The 13,252-nt window shown below is 42.8% G+C and overlaps 1 long non-coding RNA gene across 1 annotated transcript; it reads left to right on the top strand.

The window, feature by feature from the left end:
* Positions 1–10,767: 10,767 nt before the first annotated feature.
* LOC309493422 lies at positions 10,768–11,303 on the top strand. The gene is made up of 2 exons (XR_014203917.1): positions 10,768–11,124; positions 11,244–11,303. It is a non-coding gene; the product is annotated as an uncharacterized lncRNA (long non-coding RNA).
* Positions 11,304–13,252: the final 1,949 nt, after the last annotated feature.

Raw genomic sequence — 13,252 nt, forward strand, 5'->3', positions numbered from 1 at the left:
TGAAGGGTATAATTGCTGTGATCTTTGTAACTGTAACAGAGTGGCCTACAAACTCCTTGTGAGTCTTGAAGCTGACTTCTGCATGATGAAACTACAAACTCTCTTCAGTAAAACTTTCTTTAATTTATTATAATTCTGACTCTTGTCTTAAATTGACTGACTAACTCCTGGTCTTAATTGATCATATCTGGTCCTTGGGTCTTTAACTGTAAGTCCCAAAATACAGATATACAGTGGTAATCCATATTGCAACAAGGACAATAAAGCAGAAGTTTCTGCAGATATTATTTAATGACACAAAGTTTAGCCAATTTATCAAGTATTCCTAAAATAAGACATTACAATTTTAAAAGTGGCGTTTGGTTCCACTGTGAGCACAACCATTGGGCATCTTTTCCAGGTAGCTTGTCTGGTGATAGTCCAAGGCAGCGTGTCTGCATCTTTGGCACTGTTCACATTGGTAAACATGACAAGGATTAATTATGTAACAAACCACTAACAGTTATGTGTGTTAACCAATTACATTATGCAATGAATAAAATATTAAATAATTTTAACATTATATTAACATTATAATATTTTTGTTTACCCAAAGTAGTCCTGACTGAAAACATTTGAAAAAACTGTGCTGATTTTTTAATTTTTTATTCAAACACGCACATTTGTTTTACTTCAACTTTTCCGTCACTTCACTAAAAGAAAATATAGTAAAGTAAAAAGTACTTGACTAAACAATCAGTTAAAGCCAAGGGTTTATGATAATATAACCTTAGAACAACTTAAACCAAGAGAGGATCAACAACAGAGGTGAACAACAAATTATGAAGAGGTGATACTGAAATATTACTCTAACCACAAGGAATTAATTACAACTTTTATGTATAATCCCAGTGGTATTCCATTAACAATTAGAAAGATAATTGTTTAGATTTGAAGTTGAATTTGGAGGGGGGAGAAAGACCATAAAAGTGGTGGAGACATACTATGTTGCCTGATGTGGTGGCTATATCAGCACGTGACTTAAAATATGTGAAAATATTGACCATGAAAGACAACTACACAACATACAGATTGATAGGAGAGTCAGTGTCAGAAAAGATGATGCCAACAGCCAACTTGCAGCATCCTCTCAACAAATCATTATTTTGGATAACCTTGCATACAAAGTTGTACCGGACCTATGTATTGTCTTCTCCAATCAGACCCATCATTCCTGCTGTACAAGACGCAAAAATTACATGTTGGTCATAAAATTCTGCACTGTACAGTATATTGAATGCCTCCATGATCTTGCTGGTCATTATCCATCAGATTTGCTGCACCAATGCGAACAGGTTCACTCACTACTGTTATTAATAATGAAGCCCCTATTAATGTACTACAACCTTAAACAAACAAAACTCCTCGGTTACGACTGTAACCTCGGTTCCCTGAAGAGGGAACGAGCGTTGCGTCGAGAAATGACGCTATGGGAACGCTTTGCGTGATGACGTCTTGAAGCACATGTAAAATCAGTCCAATGGTGTGGCGGAACGTCAGAGGCGGGTGACGTCACGTACCAGGAAACTATAAAAGCCGGCCCAAAACAGAAAACGAAAGCTTCGTAAAAGTCTGAAGTCGAGCTGACAGGCATGAAGGAGATATGGCAGGGCGACGCAACGCTCGTTCCCTCTTCAGGGAACCGAGGTTACAGTCGTAACCGAGGCGTTCCCTTTCAAGGGAACTCCCGTTGCGTCGAGAAATGACGCTATGGGAACGTCTATACCAACGCCTCCATAGCTACAAATGTCTGTCCTGTGTGAAATCCGTAGAGCAGCACTAGGAAGACAAAACATGAGACCCTGGAGCAGAGTCTAGATCCAGAGAGTAAAACCTGACGAAAGTGTGCGGTGAGGACCAGCCTGCCGCATCACAGACGTCCTGTAATGAAACTCCTGAAATAAGGGCCTTAGAGGCCGCCATACTCCTCGTCGAGTGCGACCGGAGAGCCAAAGGAGAAGGCTGCCCAGCCGCCTCATAAGCAAGTGAGATAGCCTCGACCACCCACTTGCTCATCCTTTGCTTAGACACCGGGCCCCCTTTGTTAGGGGACCCAAAGCACACAAATAATTGATCACTTTTACGCCACAGGGCAGCTCTGTGGACGTAAGCGTCTAACGCCCGCACAGGGCAAAGCAAATTATTAGCCTCCTGGTCAGCATTTTGAAAGGGAGGAGGACAGAAGGCCTGCAGAACAACAGGTCTGACCACATTAGTGGGGACCTTGGGGATATAACCCGGTCTCGGATGAAGGAACGCTTTATCCATACCCGGAGCAAACTCTAAGCATGACGGAGCAACCGACAATGCTTGAAGATCCCCTATTCTCTTGAGAGAAGAAATAGCCAGAAGGAAAAGAGCTTTCAGAGTAAGAAACTTCTCAGGAACCTCCTCAATGGGCTCAAAGGGGGCCTGGGATAAGCCTTGTAGCACAAAGGACAAATCCCAAGGTGGCACCCTAGAGCGAACTGCAGGCCTCAGCCTCCAAGTGCCACGAAGGAAACGAGATACCAAGGGGTCTTTCCCCACAGACATTCCACCCAAAGGAATGTGGTAAGCACCTATGGCCGCCACATAGACCTTTAAAGTGGACGGGGTCAGACCTGCAGTGAACCGTTCCTGCAGGAACTCCAGCACTGTACCAATTGGGCAGTGGACTGGGTCCAACCGACGGTCACTACACCAAGAAGTGAATACTCTCCACTTCAGGGCATAAAGTTTCCTCGTGGAGGGAGCTCTGGACTGTAGAATGGTCTCAACAACCTCGGTTGAGAGACCTGACTCTATGAGCTGGGCCCCCTCAGAGGCCAAGCCCACAGGTTCCACAGTTCTGGCCGAGGGTGAAATATCGAGCCCTCTGCCTGGGACAGAAGGTCCCTCCTGACGGGTAACTCCAGAGGATGCTCGTCGAGGAGGGACACAAGATCGGGAAACCATACTCTGCCCGGCCAGCGCGGGGCTATAAGAAGTAGATGGACCCGGTCCCTGCGAACTCTTTCCAGAACTCCCGGGAGCAGAGCAACTGGGGGAAAGGCGTACAGACGTAGCCTCGGCCACGTCTGTACCATAGCATCCAGTCCCAGAGGAGCTGGATGCGTGAGGGAGAACCAAAGTGGACAGTGAGACGTCTCTCGAGACGCAAACAGATCCACTTGTGCTTGGCCAAACTCCCTCCATATCAGCTCCACCACCTCGGGGTGGAGCCTCCATTCCCCGGGCCTCGGCCCCTGCCTCGACAGAGTGTCTGCTCCTATATTCTGGACCCCGGGGATGTAAGCTGCCCTGAGTGACAGTAACTTCCCCTGGGACCACAAGAGGATATGGCGTGCCAAGTTGGATAACGGGCGCGAGCGCAAACCCCCTTGGTGGTTGATATAGGCGACTACCGATGTGTTGTCCGTATGTACTAGCACATGGTGCCCCCTGAGATCTGTGATAAAGCTCCTCAGAGCCCGGAAGACAGCTAACATCTCTAGGCGATTGATATGCCAGGAACGATGATGGTCTTCCCACAGACCTTGAGACGAGCGACCCTCCAGGATCGCTCCCCAGCCCGTGAGGGAAGCATCCGTCGTTAGCAATTTGCGACGACAAGGAACTCCCAACACTGGGCCCTGGGACAGGAACCAAGGCTTCTTCCACATAACCAAGGCACGTAGGCATCGCCGCGTGACCTTGATTGTGCGAAATGGGTTGCCCCTCGGGGAAAACCCCCTGGTCCTGAGCCACCACTGCAGGGGCCTCATGTGTAGCAGTCCAAAAGGTATCACGTTGGAAGCTGCTGCCATGAGACCCAACAGTCTCTGGAACTGTTTGACAGTGAGTAGCTGGCCTAGCTTTACACTTTTCACAGCTGCAAGGATGGAATCTATCCGTGGCGGTGACAGGCGCGCCTGCATCGACACAGAATCCCAAACCACGCCTAGAAAAGTGGTCCTCTGTAGTGGAGAAAGCACACTCTTCTTGGCGTTCAGCCGTAACCCCAACTCTTTCATATGGGCGAGAACAACATCTCGATGTTGAACCGCCATCTGATGCGAATGAGCTAAAATCAACCAATCGTCGATGTAGTTCATAATGCGAATACCCTGGAGGCGCAGTGGCACCAGAGCTGCATCCATGCATTTGGTGAAAGTGCGGGGTGATAAAGCTAGGCCGAATGGAAGAACTCGATATTGGTATGCTTTGCCCCCGAAAGCAAACCTCAGGAACTTCCAATGACACGGACGGATGGATATATGGAAATATGCGTCCTTGAGGTCTATCGTGACAAACCAGTCCCCGGACCTGATCTGTGGCACGATCTGCCTCAATGTTAACATTTTGAACTTGAGCTGCATGACTGACTCGTTCAGAACTCGAAGATCTAAAATGGGACGCAATCCCCCATCCTTTTTTGGAACTATGAAGTACCGGCTGTAAAACCCGGTTTCCCTGCTGGAGGGAGGTACATATTCTATGGCCCCTTTCTCTAACAGAGTGTTCACTTCCTGTTCCATAACCAGAACCTGCTCGGGGCCCACCACTGTGGGCAGGACCCCCTTAAACCGAGGTGGGCGTTTCTTGAATTGTATCTGATACCCTTTTTCCACGGTCTGCAGGACCCAACGAGAAACATTTGACAGTAGCTTCCACGCTGTCAAAGATTCTACTAGAGGTACCAGCCTCTCGAGACTGGTTTCTGGATTTTGTTGCTGTTGAGTAGTCGGTTCGACGCCCTGTAACGGCGAACCGGCAGGGAACGACCGAACAGACTGCTCTAGCACCCTCCTCGGAGGGGGCGGGCATCCCGAGGCCACTACGTTTCCGGGTGGACCTTGAGATATGTGCTCGCCGGAGACCGCTGCGCCCTGTAACACCAGAGGTGGCAGGGTTGGCAGAACGGTCCCCTGAGGGCACCGAAGAGAGACGGGCACCGTAAAATGAGGTGTTAACCGCTCTGCTTCGGGGGGGACTACCCTCATTTGTCCTGGGTCCTCGGACGTCAGGACTTTTTCCCAGCAGCCTTCTTGGCGGTAAGAACGGTCCGCAGATCCGTTCTACCCCTCGAAGACTGCTGGGTTTGAGCGCGCCCTCCGTGTCCCCGAGGTTTTTGTGGGGGAGCACGGGAGGAAACGCTCTGTTTCTGAGTGGCACGGTGCTCAGCGCTCTTTTTAGAGGAGTGAGGCTGCTCCCGCTCAGCAGCCTCATAGAAAGAACGACGGGGGAGAAGTCTTTGGAGAGCAGCTGCTTGTTTGGCAGCTTCTTGTGATTTTGCTACTGCACTATTAACTGCATCGCCAAATAAACCAACCGTGGAGACCGGAGCATCTAAGAGAACATTTTTTTCTTTATCTTTAATGTCGCTCAGATTGAGCCACAGATGCCTCTCAGTGACCACCAGGGCTGCCATAGACCGCCCAATTGATCTGGCGGTCTCCTTGGTGGCCCTGAGAGACAGATCTGTGGCTCTGCGTAGTTCAGCCACAGTGTCGGGACCAATACCCCCGCCCTCCTCTAAATCACCCAGCAGTTCAGCCTGATAGGCTTGCATAATAGACATCGTATGCAGACACGCTGCTGCTTGACCAGCGGCTGCATACGATTTATGAACCAGGGAAGATGTTGTTTTAACTGGTTTAGATGGAAGTGTAGGAGTCTTCAGGGAAGATGCCGTTGCTGGATGCTCTTTATATTTATAAATGGAAGAGTAGTGGGATGTGTGTGGTGAAAATACTCTGTATGACACTGGTTTTTCACCCTCGAGTGCTGACTGGGCATGCTCCTCTCCCAAACAAACAACACAAAGAGTGTGTGTGTCACCTCCCGTTAAATAACTCGATACTGCTGCTTGCTCGCCATAACTGAATCAATATATATATAAAGACAGACAACACCAAATAACAAGGACAGATTTCAACACAGAGCGCAACTGAAGACTCAGAAAGCTTTCGTTTTCTGTTTTGGGCCGGCTTTTATAGTTTCCTGGTACGTGACGTCACCCGCCTCTGACGTTCCGCCACACCATTGGACTGATTTTACATGTGCTTCAAGACGTCATCACGCAAAGCGTTCCCATAGCGTCATTTCTCGACGCAACGGGAGTTCCCTTGAAAGGGAACCCCTTTTAGTGAATTACAGTATTATATTATTATGTAATACAGTATTATTAGGTATTGTCAAAATTTCACCTGTAGTAAGTCAGTGTGGTCACTGGGAGAGTACTACAACCTTTGGAACATGAAAAAAACACTTTAGGTGAATTACTGTATTTTTTCCATATGATTTTTTGTGTACTGTATGTACAGTAAGGGAGGTATTGTCAAAATTTCACGTGTAGTAAGTCAGTCAGGTCACTAGGAAAGTACTACACCCTTTGGAACATGAAAAAATTACATTATTTTTTTCATAAACATATTTGATTAGTTGAGTAAAGTTGGCAATAAATTCACAGATTCGAACTTCACGGGCCAATAACTTGTGAGCTAATCATTGTTACTACACAAATAACATTGTTTTAATAATGTTTAATAATTTTCCTCAAAACGAGCTTTCCTTCGCAGTGGACAAAATACATTGATCTGTATATGCACAGGCAGCTGAGAGACAGATCCGAAGGGACCAGTCAGTAACAGTCAAAAACACACACTATATTGTCACTAAATTCAGTTCACACATCACTGCTGTCCTGATGGTTACACTACAACACTTATTTTGGGAAAAAAAATATTTTTGCATTATTTTTATGATTTGTTATTATGAAAAATATTCAAAAACTTCACAGTAATTATCTGTATTTTTGCCAAATTCAGATCACACATTGTTATACAATTATACAATTGTATTGCATTTATCCAAAACAAAGTTTTGTTATATAACCAGCAGGACAGCAGTGATGTGTCTTTTGGCAACAATACAGAGAATTAAAGTGAAGTTTTTGTATATTTTGTAGTAACACTTTGCGGGTTTTGCACTTTGCAGACAGTCCCTTCTCAGCAGCCTGCACATAGAGATCAATGTATTTTGTCCACTGCGAAGGAAAGCTCGTTTTGAGGAAAATTAGGGTGTAGCTGCTGGTGTTATATGTGTAGTATGTTATATGTGTTATTTGTGTAGTAACAACGTTTAGTTCACGAACGCGGAAGTCCACGAATGTGCGGATATAAAACCAACTTTACCTAAGTCTGAAAAGTGACTGTTTACTATGTCTTTTTAGAGCTTTTACAGCAGAAATGATTCCGTTTGCACTATGAATTGTTATTTCCTAACTATCACTGCAAGCTGCTTGAATCGCACAACATCAGGAAGATCAAGCCTTTCCTAACTGAGCATGCAACACAACTTCTCGTCCAGGCCCTGGTCATCTAGGCTTGACTACTGCAGTGCTCTTCTGGCTGGACTTCCATCATGTGCAACTAAACCTCTACAAATGATTCAGCATGCTGCAGCTCGTCTTCAACTAGCCCAAAAGGGCCCACGTCACTCCTCTGTTCATCTCTCTGCACTGGCTACCACTCGCTGCTCGCATCAAGTTCAAGGCATTGACGCTTGATTACAGATCTATCACAGGCTCAGCTCCCTCCTACTTTCACTCACTCCTACGAGTCTACATGCCAGAAGCCTACGATCGGTCAATGAGCGACGGCTCGTTCCATCACAAAAAGCCACAAAATGCTAAATGACTAAATGTAAATGTAAATGCAACAAGCATGTTGCATTGGCAATTGTATTGACCCTGATAGCTTTTACCAATGAAAATTATAAAGGAACTTAGCTTAGCTTCGTGAAGACTTTCAGAGATGAATGGAGAGTGAATCATGTTGAGTCTTGTGTAGGGTTGGGTATCGAGAACCGGTTCCATTTTAGAACCGGTAACAAATTTCCAAAAACCGGGTATTCGATAAGACGCACGCATTACGATTCCTCTTATCGATTCCTGACTATCCGTTATTTCAAATGTAGGCGCGCGGCAAGCACGTTCATAATAGAAGCGCTGTGGGCGCGACGAGCATACGGTGCGTGGCGCTCGTTTTTGCAGGCGATTTTTGCCACCTACTGCTGGAGTAATAATGTAATCAACACCTTTATATGAAGAGACTCCTTTCATTTTAGCCATTTTATTGGTTATTACTTAAAATTGGCAAGAATAAAAGGTAGAAATATTTATTCTTCAATTATTCGCCCTTTTTTCTCCCTCCAAAAAATATTGGAATCGGAAACAAGAATCGATAAGAACCGGATTCGATAAGCAGAATCGGAATCGGAATCGGAATCGCTAAAAATGAAACGATACCCAACCCTAGTCCTGTGTCTATAGACCTTATGCGCCAGAGAAACGAGGGCGCCGCCACCTTTCAAATATTGTCTTTGAACTTCTGTTTTTGTGGTCGCTCTGTATATTTCTATGGCATTGCTGTCCAGGAGTAATTAGCTTTAGAAGTGTATTTACTTAATGTAAAGTTAACGAAAGTTATCATGAGGATTGTAATTGAGGGGGACACACCCCCGCGAAAAAAATTATTATTACAATTTACTAAGCAACCACTGAATGGAACAACACAAAATAGGTGTCATTTTAAAGCTTAGAATCTCAGCTTTTTAATGCATCAAATCACTTTGATCAACTCCTAATGAGTGCTGAGTTATTCCTCTAAAACCGAGTGTAGCCCCCGTAGGCGCCACCTAGCTGCGAAATTAATAATCATAATATTTTTTCACAAATATTACCTTGATCAACTTAAAATAGATGTCATTTGAAAGCTTAGAGTCTGAAATTTACAATGAATGTAGCCAATTTGATAAACTCCTAAGTAGTGCTGAGTTATTTGCTGATAAATAGAAAAAAAATGTTGTCATAATTTATAAACTTTTTTTTTGTACTACATACTGCAATATGTCAAATACATCATACAGCTCAGATAGTCCTGTGTCATATGTCATTTGAAAGGTCTCAATGAGTAGAATACAACAAGCATAATTGTTTCAGGCTTTTTACTAAACTTGAATGAGGTTTTTGTAAAATAACCCCTCAAGAGACCCATGGGTAAACCATATATGAATGCTGAATTTTAGACACATTTCTGCTTGTAACTTTATGAAACATGCTCCGATTGTGGAAAATGACACATCATTATTTACAGCAGATGCTTACAATTAAAATGAGTCCAAACTCAACATAATCCATCACTCAGAACTAGGGATGTCAATTTTCACAAATTCCCATGATCGATCGTCGTTTAAATTAACGATCAATTAATCGATTAATCGTTAGCCTTAATACTGCGATATGCGTCTACTGCAGTGGCTATGACAGCATGACAGGGTCTGCAAATTATGCTGCTCAAAACGCTGTTCCTCACCAAATCAATTAGAATGGTTTTAAATATAAATAAAGGGCTAGTAGGATTGTAAAATGTTTCGATGTGATTGATAATTAAATTAATTATTTAATAATCAAATATAACTACTAATACAACGTGTCACCAACGCCGCCTCATATGCGCTTAGAATGTGTGACTGTTGTGGACGCGCTCTTCCTGGAACAACTGCACGCGCTGAATGAATCTGCTACCGTTAAACTGGAGCACTTTGCTAGCACGTTATTTATCTAAAAAAAAACGCGTCCTATATGAGATTAACCAGATATATTCAAAATAAACATAATATTACAAATTATATCTGCACAAAATGACGCAAATTCATGCACAAGTGAACTTGAACTAAGTTACGTGCCATTCATTCAGAACTACTCATGTTGTGGACGCAGTCTTCCTGGAGCAACGCGACACGGCAACTAAACCCAAATAATTTACAACGTTTTATTACAATATTGTTCTCTTTATAATGTTATGTAATATTACAGTCCCAATAGTCATTATTAGTCGTGCACTGCCGTTTGAGCTGCGCGCGCTGAAGCTGACGCTTTACTACAGAGTTAATTCTTAACCAAATGCATCCAATATGAGATAAATCAGATATAGATAGGCCTACAGAAAATAAACAGTATTACAACTTACATTTGCACAAAACAAAAGGCTGCGAATGCACACGCAAACTTACAGTCATGATGAAGGTGTAAAATGGTCCCAAACATAACTCCGGCGCGCTCGCTTTACATGTTTCGCGGTTGAGCAGCACGCACACGCATAAAGACCTGCTTAATCGATGATCGATAAGTTGTATCGATTAAATGTATTATCGACAATTAATCGATCGTCGATTAATCGTTGACATCCCTACTCAGAACTAAAGATATTCCTCATGGAGTTCTAAAACACAAAAAAATCCACAGACTCACGTAGCCTAGCAAGGTAGCTTAGACTTGGCCTTTTTACTCGTATCTTCATGAAACATACATCGATCATGAAAAATGACACATCGTTATTTACAGCAGGAGCTCACGATTACAAAGAGCCCAAACTTAATATATTCCATCAATCAGATCTAAAGATATTTCCTCATGGCGTTCTAACACAAAAAATATCTCAGCCGCACCTATCCTATATACTTTATTATAGATGTATAGATGTATATGTTAGATGTAGATGTAGATGTATAGATGTAGCACTTGACGCGTTTTAACTCATAACTCCATGAAGCATGCATCAATTGTGGAAAATGGCACAGTGTTATTTACAGCAGATTGTTAAGATTAAAAAGAGCCCAACCTCACCATAATCCATCTCTCAGATCTAAAGCTATTCCTTATGGCGTTCTAACACAAAAAATACCAGAGACGCACCTATGTTGTTTTGACGTGACGTTTCAGCTCATAACTCAATGAAACATGCATGGATTGTGAAAAATCGAACATCTTTGTTGACAGCAGATTCTCACGATTACAAAGAGCCCAAACACAACATAATCCATTGCTTTGATCACGAGATATTCCTCACGAAGTGATGCATACTTGTCTAAAAAACAAGTCTCTCATCCTTCCGGGGTGCAAAGTGTTTTCCAATTTTCCAGGAACCGTTCGTGCTCGTTTTCAAACGTGGAATAACACAAAATATGTATCATCTTCAAGCTTAGAATCTCAGCTTTTTAAAGCATCTAACCACTTCGATCAACTCTGAAGGAGTGCTGACTAGTCTCTCTAAAACCGGAGTGTACCGCCCGCGGGCGCCACCTAGCTGCGTAAATATTCATTATCATATTTTTAAAATATATTGCCTTGATTCAAACAAATTGGTGTCATTTCAAAGCTTAGAGTCTGAACTTTACAGTGAATGTAGCCAATTTGAAAAACTCCTAAGTATTGCTGAGTTATTTGTTGATAAATAGAATATTTTTTTTCATAATCTATAAAATACTTTTTTGTACTATGTACTGCAATGTGTCAAAAACATCATACGTCTCATGAAACATTCAAAAATCGTTGAAAATGGCACTTCATTTTTTACAGCATATTAATACAATTAAAATGAGCCCAAAATGAACTTAATCTATTGCTTTTATGACAAGATATTCTTCATGGTGAAACAATTTAAAAAATGCCCATGAGGGGGCGTCAAGGTCTCAACAAAAAGGCTATCTTGGTTCCAAATGCTATAACTTTTGATTGCTTTATCCAATCACCACAAAATTTGATCCAGATGCAGCTCATATGTAGAGGGACTTCCCTAAAAAAGAATTTTCCTCCTACCTTATTTCCTTCCTGAGTTATTCTATGTCAAATAAGAAAGATATGCATTATCATTATAAAATATATATATATATTTTTGTCTTTTATCAGCAGTTTCTCGGCAGGAGAATATCCAAATGTAATGTAATATATATTTTCAAAAAATTTGAAAAGTGTTCTTTCAAATGATACCTACCTTTTTACTCTCCTTGCTATAGTTTTGAAGTTATGAGTCTTTAGTTTTGTGTATTTCACTCAGAAAACTATTTTTTTTTATTGCCTTCCAAATGTGTGAGGACTAAACAAAAAGGCTACCTTTGTTCCAAATGCTGTAACTTTTGAATACTTTATGTGATTTTTTCCACCACCGTATTTCCTTCCCGAGTTATTGCATGTCAAACAAGAGAGATATGCAAAATCATAATAAAAATTATATATATTTTTTGGTATTTATCAGCAGTTTCTTGGCAGGAGAGTGTCCAAATGTAATGTAATTTATATTTTCAAAACATTTGAAAAGAGTTCTATCAAACGATACCTACCTTTTGACTCTCCTTGTTATAGTTTTGGAGTTATGAGTCTTTAGTTTTTTGTGTGTCACTCAGACAAAACAACTATAAAAATGCCTTCAGGGGTTAAGGGGTTAAAGCAGATGTCTTAACAAATGTCAGTAGACCGGGAAGATTTTAAAACGAGCCGTTCATTCATAAATACGTAAAATCGCTGTGAAAATACAGACCGGAAGTCAAAAGACAACGAGTGCAGCGCTGAAAAGGGGCGGGGCTACATAAGGTCTATACCAGAGCCATAGAGAGAAAGAGTTGCGACACTCTTTGATGTCGCCGCTATGGCTGTCACCAGGGACGTGCAGTCAGGGTAGGCAGGGTAGGCAGTGCCTCACCAAAGGAAATGTTGACATTACATTTATTAATTCCAAGAGCTTTATTAATTCACAACATTATTAATTGCATTTATTTTATTCCAAATATAAATTTTTGTAACAAAAATGTTCAGGAATACACATATAATATACTCATTTTGCCATTGTTTGCTCCTAAAACCATTGTTTCATGCAGGAAATTCAAGGCCATGGCCATTGAGGCAGAGGTTAGCAGTGCCTCTTTGGTCCATAGAACGTAGTTTACGTAGATTTGCGCATGCGCAGTCAGTTCTCATGCTGTCTTGAATTATCAACATTGAGGCAGAGACCGAGCTTGCTTCATGTCACGTGATCCACTCGCTCTCACTCAATCCGCGCTTCTCGATACTTAGCATCTAGCGGCGCCTAGCGTTGGCTGTCAACAGGCCCGGGGTGGGTAATCGGGAGAATCGGGAGAATTCCCAGTGGGCCGCTTCACTTTTGGGCCGGTTGAGGATTTTTTTCTTCTTTTTTTTCCACATTTGTCACGTTAGTTGTAGTTACATTAGGCTACACACGTTCCGTATTCTGACACCGCAGCGCGCAGCCTCTGCATAGATTGTATCATGTGAGGGAGTTCTCCCCTCCCCTCCTATAGAGTTGGTTGGGTCCATAGCCCGTCTTTTCCAAAACGTTTTCTCAGGTAGGCTACCGCGGCACCGCCGGCGCCTACCGATAGCTGGGCCCGGCCG

Source organism: Leuciscus leuciscus, assembly GCF_965113295.1.
Source record: "Leuciscus leuciscus genome assembly, chromosome: 2".
Lineage (NCBI taxonomy): Eukaryota > Metazoa > Chordata > Actinopteri > Cypriniformes > Leuciscidae > Leuciscus > Leuciscus leuciscus.